At 37.9% G+C, this 13,284-nt stretch overlaps 1 long non-coding RNA gene and 1 pseudogene across 1 annotated transcript; both read right to left on the bottom strand.

Annotated features, from left to right (window-relative positions):
* Positions 1 to 3,696: 3,696 nt before the first annotated feature.
* On the bottom strand, positions 3,697 to 7,260 carry LOC111339925 (tyrosine kinase receptor Cad96Ca-like; annotated as a pseudogene).
* A 279-nt stretch (positions 7,261 to 7,539) lies between these two features.
* LOC148726708 (uncharacterized) lies at positions 7,540 to 9,603 on the bottom strand. The gene is made up of 3 exons (XR_015989804.1): positions 9,530 to 9,603; positions 8,046 to 8,105; positions 7,540 to 7,571 (listed from the first exon to the last, which is right to left on the bottom strand). It is a non-coding gene; the product is annotated as an uncharacterized LOC148726708 (long non-coding RNA).
* Between the last annotated feature and the right edge of the window lie 3,681 nt (positions 9,604 to 13,284).

Raw genomic sequence — 13,284 nt, 5'->3', positions numbered from 1 at the left:
TTTAACTACAAATTGTACATCGTCGAGCTCATACTTTAAAACTGAACAATGATTACAAAAGTTGACTAATCTCCGGTAAAATTAAAAAGATGGATTTATGTTTGAACGACTCTGGACAGTAGCCGTCAGACCTCAACCATACCGATCACAGGGTGATGAGGCGTGAGATAAATTTAGATATGCAGAGCTCTTTTCAGAGCTTTTCAAAATCAGCATACTCGGCTGAAAGTGTAACGCAATATTGAGTTGAATCATTTTAAACTAATAATCACTTATAGTCTAAGAATCGTTCAACGTAATTGTCAGTAGTTTTTGTTACCATTGAGTGAAAACTATGATGGAGAAATATCAAAGAAAAGCACACTTGATTGTTTGCCTCTTTTTAATCGTTTCAGTTTTTTTTTTTAATAAAAATGCGTAGTAAGGCGACATGTATATTGATTGCCTAGTGGAGGTATATTCAGGGTTTGTAGTACACGCTTGAAGAGTACGATGTCTGAGAACTGTGATTAAAAAAAAAAAAAAAGGATTAGGAAAGAGATAATGAGATTTTTAAAACATGGCCTATAACACATTCTGTACATAATAATTAATAATAATAATTTAATATTTATATTGCGCAAATTAACATGTGTATATGATCAAATGTGCATTAAAACGCTTTTCGGGGGACTTTGCCCGGACTGCATCAGCCGTTTACAAACAATGGAAGGAAACCTATTTGAAGACGCCCCCCCCCACCCCCCCCCCCCAATTCCCAGTACATGCATGAACAACAGGAGTTTCGGACATTTTAAATCTAACTTTCGCATGGTTGACCTTTTATTCTGTTGCTTCAAAGCATTGTTTTCCTTGCCCTGATGTTATTCAGCTCTGTCCATAGCGTGCACTGTTGAGTTATGGATGCACGCGGGAGGTTTCTAAGCACGTAAGAAGCGAAAGAGTCGCGCGAGGCGATAGCTAAGAACGACTCTAGCCTCTTGAGCGCCTAGTAAATCTCCCGTATGTATCCATAACTCAATAGTGTACGCTGTGGTGTTTACATTGATATATTGAAGCAAAAGAGTTCCCTTTCATTTAACAAATCGCACGTCACCAGACTAAACGAGCGCGCGGAAACTAGTGTTTGCTTTTGTTAACGTCAGTGTACACCCATGAGCAAGTGATGAATACTAAATTGACCCATCAGAGTGCACACTTCACTTTGGTTTTGTTATAGTCCCTCTGAGTCCAGATGAATCGCGATCAATCTCAGACCAATCAAACATAATTTCCCCTACCGTCATTTTTTCTTGGTTCTCTTAGCTCGCACACCGCACCCCGACAGGCCGAATTATCAGATTGCTTGTATCGTATCATTGGTTTCTTCCAAGTTATAACCCCGCTAACGGTTTTCAGCAAATCGCAAGATCTCAGAAAAAAAATTCGAAATACTTTCAACGAGGGACCGCTATAAATTGGATGGCTCAGCTCAATGGTTATCATCCAATATGACAGTTAGCATCCAATGCGGCTACCAACAGAGACATCATACACTGTACTATCAAAGGAAGCTGTAATTACACTTACATGTTTTTTTTACATTTACATTTATATAGCGCTGACTTCGATGTGGATATGTTCAGTCGCCCTTAACAGTATTGTAAGGTTGAGATCGGACGTCAGCATTTTTATCAGGCGCCTCTGACAGCCGCTTCAGTTCATGTAGCGATCTCACCTTCCAACCCATCCCACCCCGGGGAGGACATGCAGTACACAGTAATCTCGTGCATGGGAAATTAACGTCTCCTACCCCTAACCCTGCAGGAGACGGGACCTACGTCTTTACGTCTTATCCGAGAAGACGAAGCAATGTGAGTGAAGCGTCTTGCTTAAGGACGACAACGTCATGCCCCAGCCAGGACTTGAACCCGGGAAAACCGACCCAGAGTCCAGCGCACTGACCACTGGACTCACGCCTCAGTTACGGAAAATGTACTCAGTGTTTTGGTTTGGTTCAAACGAATAAGAAATCGGAAAATCGGGTTTTTCTAAACTTCCATTCCAGTGAATTCCCCTTGTGGCGCTTCGCGCAAACGTATTGTTCAGCTGTTCAAAATACACTTTCAAAATTCGCGCTTTGTAAGCTGTCTCTGCCCAAATCCCGAGTTTTTGTCCGTTCTCTGAGACTTCGGCTTCTTCGCATTGAAGCTGGCGAGTTTCTGAGACAATTGCATGAATAATATCGCATGCAGAAGGTGCGATTTTTAGCTAGAGTGTCATAACTCTTGCTATAATCTGAAATCATTAGCTGCAATTGCTGCTCGACAAATAATATTTTGCTGATTTTGGCGATATGACTGACGGAAATAATCTATTACTACCCTGAGAAAAGTGTTCGGCATATCTAGGATTTGAATTTTTGTTCAACACTGAAGTCCTTAGGACTCAAAAAAGCAAACCTCTGGGCATTAAGGATTGCCGGAGCGTATGAAAATGGCTAAAGGCTCGTTGAATCTTACGAAAGGAAAGTCAATTACGCAAAATGCAGATCTCGTAGAACTCTTGTCCTAGCATTTGAGGAGAAATTTGAGAGGAGAGGATTATACTTGATCTGCTTGCTGAGGTAAATCAGTGATCGGTGGCGGTTGACTCATTTGGTCCGATGATTCTTTCATTTTTGTCTCTGCTCCTCCGCTTTAGTCATGGTGGGGGACTTTAGTGAATTTCCCTTCACACTGATCTAAAATCTTCATTCTTATGGTAATCTAAATATATTCGGATTTTTTCTGGCAAGCATCTCGCTAAGTGTTAGAAAAAAGAATATAAATGTTATTCATGAGCCTAAGTCGGTCCGCGTAGGGAAAAACTGCGCCCTCTGTCTTGAGTACCGCCCATGGCTATCCAAAACGGTAGGCACAGGTTTACCCAACACAGACCTCCCGTCTGGTGAATAACATAATTATATTTCTTTCAGTCAGAAATACTTGCTTTGACATAAATCGTGTTTTAAGGTTTATCGTTGGAATTTAATTTCTATTACCAATATGAATGACATGACTAATATCTGATTCACTTTTTACTTATTGCACTGGAAAAGTGTTCGCTTGGTGTTTAGTCTGAAATAATATCAATTTATAACGTTGCTAGAAAAATTATGGGTTGCTATTTTAATATATTTAGAGACAAAATTGTTTGTCTATTCAAGTCTATAAATTTAAAAAGAAACATATAATTGAAAGGTATACTTTACTTCGCTTCGCTGTTAGACATCTTTGGTATACTTGCTTAATTAAAGCAGAATGAAAGGTAACGTCAAATCCAAAATAGTATATGATCTCATAGGACTGCAAAATTTATCACACCATTATACGGCAAGATCGTCAACATTAACGTAGAGTCGATCATCGTAATTGTTCAAGTTTATCAGCCCCTGAAAAAAAGGGAAAAAAATCAGTCGTGTACTGATAGAGCAGTTGTATGCTTTTTTAAGCTTGCTTGCTTTTGAGCAAAGAACTCAAAATCCCAAATGGTGGAATTATAATTTAAATAAGCGAAATAAGATAGAAATGAAATAAATGTTAGAGGCCTTTATGCTGAAGCCATTATCAAGTGCATCTTACGGTGGTAACAAACTCAATTACTGTTCGAAGAAAGGAGCTTCCTACTACTACCTGAATACGAAATCGTATTTACTTTAGGTTTTTGCTAACGGATTCAGAGATCAACTTTCCAACAGTTTGCCATTATGTCATACCTAAAACGCAAAGACGTCAAGAATATCTCATCACATTATTGGTGGCATCGAGTAGGGCGTCATTAAGCCTAAAATGTTGCGATTTTTCTAAATGTTCAATAGCAGCGTTTGGTTTTTGCCTTACTAATCATAAGAGAAAAACTCCAGTTTATTGACTCATTCCAACATTTTCGGTAGGTAGGCTGACGCAACATATAAGGTGAGTTTAATTTTGACTCGAGAACAAAAAAGATCCCAAAACACTTATTACAAAAAAAATATTACAAGAGAAAAGGCGTCGCAAGAAAAACAAAAACAACAACTACTATAAGAACAACACAATTGTTTCATACAATTTATCATCCACGTGTTGGAGTTTAGGCATTCTGTATCCCCCTTCTAGTGACGTTAAAATCTGTCTTCCATCCATCTTTGTATATGGTGAGCCACCAGAAATGAAGAAGCTACTCTTGATACACTCCACAACTTTCTAACTCTATATTTACTAAGTTTGAAAATATGGTTTCCCACTATAGTCTCAGCATCATTGCTCATTTTATTCCCAGCTGAGCCTGCCGACTTCTTGACTTGTTAATACAAGTTTTGAGGCCAAAATTAAGGGCCTGAACAATAGCTGTGTAACTTACCAATCGTGAAAATCTCATAGAGAAGAACTCCGTAGCTCAACCTGCAAAACAAGCGGAATAAATTTAGTGGATTACTGGTTTTTTTCAGCGTAAAAAATAAAAAACAACAACAACAACACCTTCAGCAAACCCTTTAAAGAAAGCCATTATACTCATCACATAAGCTGATCCTGGGCCAGTATTTATTACTCAAAGCCAGAAAGTGTATTACCACTCCTTTTGAACAAGATGATGCCACATCAATAAAATATAATGACCACATTACAAAGTAGATACAATAGCTCTTCCCAGACCTGAAAACATTTCATTCAAAGCCAATTTCATTAAACCTAAAAATTATGTTTATGTTTTCTTTGTACTCACACGTCACTTTTTGTAGAATATTTTCCGTACAGCAGCGCCTCAAAAGCAGTCCATTTTAAAGGGATACGTCCCTGAATGAAAAACAATTTGAATGGATTGGCAAAAGTTATGGAAAGGTGAGAATGAGTAATAAATGTTCTTGCACTAAACTAATCGCGAATTTCTACCTTTTGTTAAATAATTCTAGCGGTGATATGATATGTTGAAGAGAAACCAAGAGAGCTAATACAGACAATCACACAACGTAATTAATTTCCACACCAGCTTTTGGTACCTTTGACCTCATTTGATAAATATTGTCCTCTTGAACATCTCTGGCCATACCAAAGTCTGTAACTTTGCACGTTTCCCCTTCTCCAACCAACACATTACGAGCTGCAAGGTCTCGATGGATAATCTACGACAAATTAACACAAATAACGAAACCAGTTTAGGGAGTCCAGAAGAATCGAACGAAAATACTGAAAATGTTTGACCAATATAACATTTCATTAACTAAATATGGCGTTCTTGCTTGCTGGTATCGATGACAAATATGACATTCCATTTGCCATACAAACTTCATCAGCTGCTTTGAAGTCAGATTTGTTGTTGGTTTGATATCTGGGTCTTGAAAGTAAGTGTCATTTAATCCACGGCTCTTTCTTAGGTATCGCAGTAAATCTCCATAAGGAACATACTCAATTAGCACCATCAATGGTCCTATAAGGCATGGTTTGCGTGAAAATATGCAATGTATCTCAAACTTCTGGTGAGGAAGAGACCTACCCGAAAATAACTGTTTGGGCCTTTAAAGTATACTTTTCCATATTTACCAGATCTCGTGACACATCCCAGAAGTTTAATGACGTGAGGATGGGCATCGAGTTCCTTCATCAATTGAAGTTCAGTCAAAATGTCCTTCCTGTCCGATTCACGAGCGTGATCTAAAAGAAGATCACCCAACAGCTTTTACCTTTACAAGTAATAGCAGTAACTGAAGCGAAATTACAAGTACATTTCATATCTGACTCTGAGCTCTGTGTTGCTCAGTGATGGACCATCCCACTCAAAATCATGTGGTTATGAAATAATATTAAGGTTAGGAAATACGCTATAGCAATTTATCTTATATGGAGCTCGTATATAAAACACACTAAGACTGACTAAACTGGGCAGACAATCAATCCTGCTGCAGCCATCATGCTCAAATTACACAACACAAGTAAAGTCAAAACATTATTATCAGTCAAAAAATGCAACCAAAAAAACATTACGTACCCCTTCTTTTCCTGTATGACCATCCTTTAGTGATTTTGAATTTAATAAGCCTAAGATTTCCACGAAACAATTACTGGGCGGCATACGCTTAGCAGAGACATTTTCTCTTTTCTTATTGAGGCTAAATGTTTAAAAGGATTATTATTTTGTTATTTCGAATTGAAAAAAGTAAACAGTCTTTGAGGTTTGTCACATTTAAGTAAGTGGGAGGTAGGAGAGTTGATAATAGCAAGAATTTATATTTTTACTTATATACGATACTGCAAGTTAGTTCGTGTAGAAAAAAAGGTAGATTTTCTAATTAATTTGGAAGAAAATATAAAGAAGGTTTCAGTTTTAAACTGAGGCCACGTAAGATGCTTGTCCTGTCTCGATTACGCAGGTCTGGTCAAATTATTCAGGGTTTAAGTGGTACCTGGTTTCAAAGCGTGATATTATCAACTTGACATTGACTACCAGTTGAAGAATACATATACTAACGAAATGAGCCTTTCTCTCCCCATTTAAGAGGAAGCGGAGGAGGGGTGGGAGAGAGAGGAGATTGGGTACCCTTTTTTCTTCCAGGGTTAAGAAGAAGGCAGAATTTTCGAAGCTACATGCTGGAGGTACCTTCGAAAATTTACATTTTTTGTGTATTTAATACCTTTGAACATCTTAACAGCCACAAGTGTCGTCGATGGTCTCTCTAGGACACCTCTGACTTTTGCTTTGGCAACCTGACCAAAAGCACCTTTACCAACGACTTTTTTTATAGTAACAAGCTCTTCAGGAATCTCCCAACAGCGTGGCGCTGAATATAAAGGGGCGTATTCACTTACTGGCCCGGAAGGTTGTGGAAGGTTCGCCCGCTCTGCATCTATTATGGAAGATGACTGATTCCTCTAATCCAATTCCATGTACTGCTAGCTTTGAGAAGGCTTCGCCATTTCAAGCCCACTCTATAAACATAACTATGTACTAAGAGTGCAGTGGAAAGTCTTTAAAATGTTCAATTTCCTGCAAATGTGTCCACATAATATCGTCATTATAATTCTGTTCTCTTTTAGTACTTGTTCTGTAAATTCATAACCACTTATGACAATATCTTTTACTCTTTTTGGGGAATTTACAGGCTCTTATGCGGTAAGTTTCTCCATAGACTGAACAATTTCTTAGCGAGTAGAAAGAAGGGAAAACAGAGGTTATTTAAATTAAAAATAGTCTTGACCGAAACATTTCCATTCGCGTATATGGCAACGGCGACTTAAAAAGACTTCCATGCAAACCTTGAAACATTTTTTCCTATCAAAATCTGACACCTGCTAATTAAAGAAGGCTTCAACTTCTGAATGACTGACAGAACTGGCTAGGCAAACAAACTCGAGTTAAGTGTCAACCACGACTTTTCACTGTTACTGTGCCCGTTGGTAGAGAAAGAACTATCTGGACTGCGCTAAGAACCAATCAAATTTCAAGATACGTTGCCGTATCCTCTTGGGAAAACGAAAAAGGATGCACGGTCTTGTACCACAGTAAGGTTAATTGTTAAAATCTTCAAGCGACTTACACCAACAATTCCCATTTCTTCTCTTGTTTGTCCGTTTGTCCTAAAAATAAGAAAAAGGAATATCATACTTTCAGTCAAATTCGATTTCAGTTGAATGAAAAACGTAAACGATTTGTTCTCATGGAAAAGCTCACCTCGGAGCACTCCATAAGTATAGTCATGAAACGATTAGTGGCAGCATGCCATAAGTTGCATTGATTGCTGTAGTGGCTCAAAGAAAGTGATGATCAGGTTTCATAAATATTATGGCTAAGCATTCTATACTTAGCATTAAGCGGACTAGCTCTAGAAAAATTATAATCATTTCTGGATAGCCCGCACTTTGAAAGTCTCTTGATTGGTTTCAAAGTTATCACGTTAAAGAATGCTCTAGGAAATTGACTTTAGATGAAGCTCTTGCCCCGAGGGTAACTAACATAATCCATGTTTAAAGCTACCAGACAAATTAACAGCTGTATACAGTTTGAAAAGAATTGAAATAGGACGATTATTTATTATTTATTAAAAATCTCACCTTTCTCCTATTCCTGTTGCCATACACTTCTCTTGGATCGTCTTTGAAACTATTGCTTCCCTTTTAACGATCGAAACAAAGACAAAATTATAAGATCAGATGGATTCAACTGCTTACTTCAGTTTGTTACTAATTGTACCTACAAACGGTACTTTTGTAATGATATGCGATCCAATTTTCACTCCACGCAGTGGTTAAATTAATACATGTGTTACTTTACATCATTTGGCTGTAATTATGATCATTTCTTGATAACATGCGGTCTTTTTACATGCGGTGAGTTTGAGGACCTTGGGAGAAATTGAAAGATCCTTTAATTTCTCAGCAAAAACTTAAAGCTCTTCGAGGATCTTGGCGAGAAAGGGAAAGGTCGTTGGAGACATTGGTGAGAATTTTGAAGATCCTCAAAGAGTTTCTAAAGCTTAAGTTTCTATCAAGATCCTGAATAGGATTCTTCAAGGTCCTAATGGAGGTCTTCTTAGACCTCCTGGATTTCTTCAAAGATATTCACCGGGTCGACAATAGGGTATTGCTTCAGTCCCCCACCTCATTATTACCATATTGTATGTCTCATCTATACTTGCTTGGATGAAATTTTATCAGTAGTAAATAACAATTTAAGTCGCCTTTAGCTTGGTGTGATTGGTTACATGTATTATCAAATGAGATAGGCAAAGACGAAGCATTGAACAAAGAGAGATGCAGTAAATACATATTTCGATTGATCAATTAATTGATAGATGGACAGATATTTTCTTGTTGAAAGAGACAGTTAAAATGGACATCAATATTTTCTGCTGCAAGCATTTTTGTTTAAGTCAATCTGTAAGTGCAAAATTATTTCCGTACATTGTAGTACCTTTTCATTCCCTCCACATCATAAGATATAACTCATTTAACCTTGAAGTCGTTGTATAATGGCGATGAAATACATATCAAGCCATGCTCAACAATTATACTTTTAAAAATTATGAGCGGATTATCACTTCGATCTGGCTTTATTTATCAAATTCTTCGGAAACGATCACTAATTAAACCAAACTTTGAAAGCGATGAAGATTAACTTTAAAATAATTTTTAAATCAAAACTGCAGCCGGAATCTCCTTTGAAACGTTTCGAATGTTGAAAGGTTGGACACTGCACGAGTAATAACGCTCGGTGAAGGTCACGAAAACGTAAAAAATCCACAAATATTTCCCAAGTCAGGGTGTTTCGATACAAATAACTCAAAATTATTTCAAGCCGACTGAACAACAATATATCTGGCAGCAATTTTAACAATCGATTGTCGTTTCAAGCGAGTTTATGTCGAAGACCGAGTTGTGATGTTTTACTTTTGCCTGGTCGAACTTATACAATTTCGATTGACTTTGGTATGACTGAGTTTGACGAACTTAATTCAGTGCTTGCCGAACGTAATTACTGGACCTGAATAATCTCCAGTCGTCTAAAACCTCTAATGAAAAAAGATGCGGACTCTTACCTGCATCTCCTGAGATTCCACGTAAAATAGCGACTAGCCATAGAATCAAAGTTTTATGGTATATCTTCGTCTTCTAAGGATGCAACCGATAAATTGTCTCTACTGACATAGATATTGCTTTCTGCTGCACTTCCGTTACGTTGTGCGACTTCTGATTAAACTTCAAAGATGACAAGAGATGAAGGCCGGAAGACAAGTATGCTCAAACCTAGGCGGTGTGCGCACTCCGATTGCATTGCATTGTGGTAGCGTTATTTTCAATATGGCGGTAGAAGCGGTAAAAATGGGTAGAGTTTGACCGAATATTCCGTAAAAGTTAGGCCGTTTCTTTTTCCTTTCACTACAAGTGAATATAATTTGATATATTCTGAACGTGTAGAAGTATTTTTCCTGCGTATTTGTCACGTATTTTTACACGCAAGCCCTGTCTTTTAGCATGTAATTTAAGACCGGTTTTCAAGCAGGTCAAATTCGTTGTACGTCGTAGTTTGAAGCCTTTCAAAGACTTGTATGGGCACTTTGATCCTTCTTCAACAGCTCTGATCAAACGCGCTCAAACGCGCTCCAACGTTAAAAATGCTTTATGCATTTCAAGTGATAGTGTTTAAGACCCCTTTGTGGAGCGAAAAGGCCCATTGTTGTGTTTAGTGTGTTGCGTTATTAGGGACTTTAAGCAAACCAAGACGGCTACGGCAACGAGAACGTGGAAAACAATAGATCTAACTGGCAGAAAAATAGCTCAGCACGTGCGTTTTAAAACTTTGTACATTTCTTAGCCATCCTTTACAAAACAGCAACGTGAAATCACCAAAATTTGCGTCGTCTCCTAAGCGAGACCACGGCGGCAAATTATTTTAATTTACATTTGGAACTCAACGCTACTTGTATGCGATATGTTGAGTTTGAGGTCTGCCGCACTATGAGACGGTAAACACATGCAGCCATTTTCGAAATTCTAACTAAAAGTAGAAACTCATATTTTAGACGTCTTCCGTGGCGTTGCCGTCCTGACTGCTTAAATTCCCTACTAGCTTTACTACTGCAAGAGCATTTATCAATCGTGTTGTTAATCTACTTTCCTAAGAAAAGGAAATTCAAATAATCGCGAGCGTTGTGTGGTAAATCTTCAGTCTTGATCATTGAGTGAAGGACAGTTTAATTAGAGCAATGAAAAGAGTCACTTGATCCATGAAAACCTCTACTTTGCGTTAGGCGACATGCCTGAAAGTCGGAACCAAAAAGTGGCAATCTGAGGCTCTGTATGTATACATTGGGGTGTGGGACCTCATTTAAACTAATCGGGGAGTGAAAAATTGACTCAAAATTCCACAGCCAAATCTGTTATCACAAAGAGTATAGAACCAATTTTTGCTCCTTGATCAAGTTGGGGTAATAAAACAGGAAAGTCCAGACAGATAAAAGACATGGGTATAAAATCACACATTTACTCTTAAAAAAAAAGGAATTCAACTTTGGTCTTGCATGGCTTAGCAGAGAGGCATTTTGTCTGCGCATGCGCGATCGGAATTAGTTTGTCGCGTTCGGCGCCATTTGTAGAGTTTTCGATGCGTTTCTGCGAGGTTTCACTGGACGATCGACACCTTTTTGTAATATTTTGTGAATTTAAGGAATATGACTGATCACTCCTCACATTCATATTCAATGAAATCTGGACAAAACTTCTGAAAACTTTAGTGGTAATTTTGTTGGTAATTTTTACCAATTTTACAAATAAAGTAGACATAACTCCCATATAGCATATTAGTCTGGGCAAGTTGTGTACAGAGAACAAAAGACTAATAATTTAAACCAGTAGTAAGCTTCTGGGAATAATGACAAATTCTTGAATAACAGCTTGCCACAGTAAATGTCAGTGCCAACCATTCTGTCTATACTACCAATTATTGGGTCACTTCACGTTACCTTAAACAGAAGCTAGAGAACATAAAAGTTAATTCATATCATCAATCTTAATAAATAAGAATTTCATGATCACGACACATACAGCAAAGTGAAATATAACTCAACTGGTTTGAAATTCATAGTGCACTTCGACTCAACATTCATTTCGCAAGGCAAAGCATTCTACTGAAATGAACAGGACAGAATACAGCTGACGCCATTCGTTTCGAATAACACATGAACATGAAGAAAAGGGCACCAGTTTTACTCATGAGACAAAGCCCACGCATTTTTTTGAGGTTAATGGACTAGTTAGACCGAAAGCTAGATAAATAAACAATGAACTGACAATAGAAAGGGATTTTGGGGCCAATTGATAAATAAGTTTAACCGAAGCTTTTCCTCTAGTTAGCACATGAAGCTCGAAAAGGCAATAATAAAAATTACCGCCAAAATACAGTAATAAAATAAGCCAAAACCGTAGTTGATTGAGGTAAGACCATAACCGTTGTTAAGACACATGCCTACCCACCATATTCAGCAGACTTAGAGAGCACAAAGGCCAAAGACGGTTTTGGGTCATGACTTGAAAAATCCACCAAAACCTCCCGAAAAATAATTCGCCGAGGGTTGTAGTTAGAGCAACTTAATCCTGAAGCTGGAACATTTTTTAAAGCCTTGTGTCCTATATGACTGTAAAGAGAAGGAAAAGACGATGTTATTTAAAGTGATTTGATGCTTGGGGGCCACCTCAAACTTAACGCAATTTTACTTCGAAGTTGAAGTAAAATAATATCAAACTCTAAATTTCTATCTTTCCTCGGATCAAATATCTCACGATCGTCTCCACAGACAACTTTGTGATTCACAAAAATAAAACATCAACATCTTAAGACTAACCTTCAAGGTTTGATGTCTCATGTGTACATATTGATCTTCAGTAACTCAAATCTCAAACTTCAAGTTTTCGGGCTTTTTTCGCGTTTTGTTCGCACTTTGATCATTAAAATATCCTCAACCGAAGAGCCAGCAAACACCATGAGTATCCACAGAGTTAGAAATGTTGGCGAACTTGTCATACTCCTTCATCCATATTCACAAAATATTACAAAAAGGTGTCGATCGTCCAGTGAAACCTCGCAGAAACGCGTCGAAAACTCTCCAAATGGCGCCGAACGCGACAATTAATTCCGATCGCGCATGCGCTGACAAAATGCCTCTCTGCTACATGGCTTGGTTTTAATGTGAGTAACGATTTGCTTCCCCCGTAAACTCAACAACTGATTTGTAGGTGCGTAAGAAAAATCCACGTCATTAGCATCGGTAAGGGAAGCATGAAAAAATTAAAGAATCTAAAGAAACAAGTGGGCCTGCCTTGCCACATAAAGACATTGTTATATGCCAGTCCAATTCTCCTTTGTTTCTATCCTCCCGACTTTTTTGTCAAGATTAGAATTCAGGGAAAAGAAATCAGGAGTTATAAGGTAAAATAATTTAGAAAGACTTTGAAAAATAGCCGAGAGACCCTAGTTTGAGCGAGAGGAAAAAATTAACGTAGACACGACCAATATCCAAGCAGATTGTCTGTAATACTGAGTATTACAGACAATTTCGGGTGACTTAGTTATATCTAATTTTTGTGTCTAAGAGGGGAATCTCACACTCATTTCAGTAAATAGTCCAAGAGTTTGTGCTACCTGTTTAAAATTGTGTGTGGGTCAGTAAACCGTAAGGATGATGGCTGAAAAATTATTCCTCACAGGTAAGCTGAAATTGAAAGAATTACAAAAACAACTAAATCGGAGCTTTAAACTCCATGCCCCTACCCCTCCTCCCCCTTTCCCCCCTTCCCT

Source organism: Stylophora pistillata, chromosome 7 (genome assembly GCF_964205215.1).
Source record: "Stylophora pistillata chromosome 7, jaStyPist1.2, whole genome shotgun sequence".
Classification (NCBI taxonomy): Eukaryota; Metazoa; Cnidaria; class Anthozoa; order Scleractinia; family Pocilloporidae; genus Stylophora; species Stylophora pistillata.
This window is presented reverse-complemented; position numbering and strand designations above follow the sequence as displayed.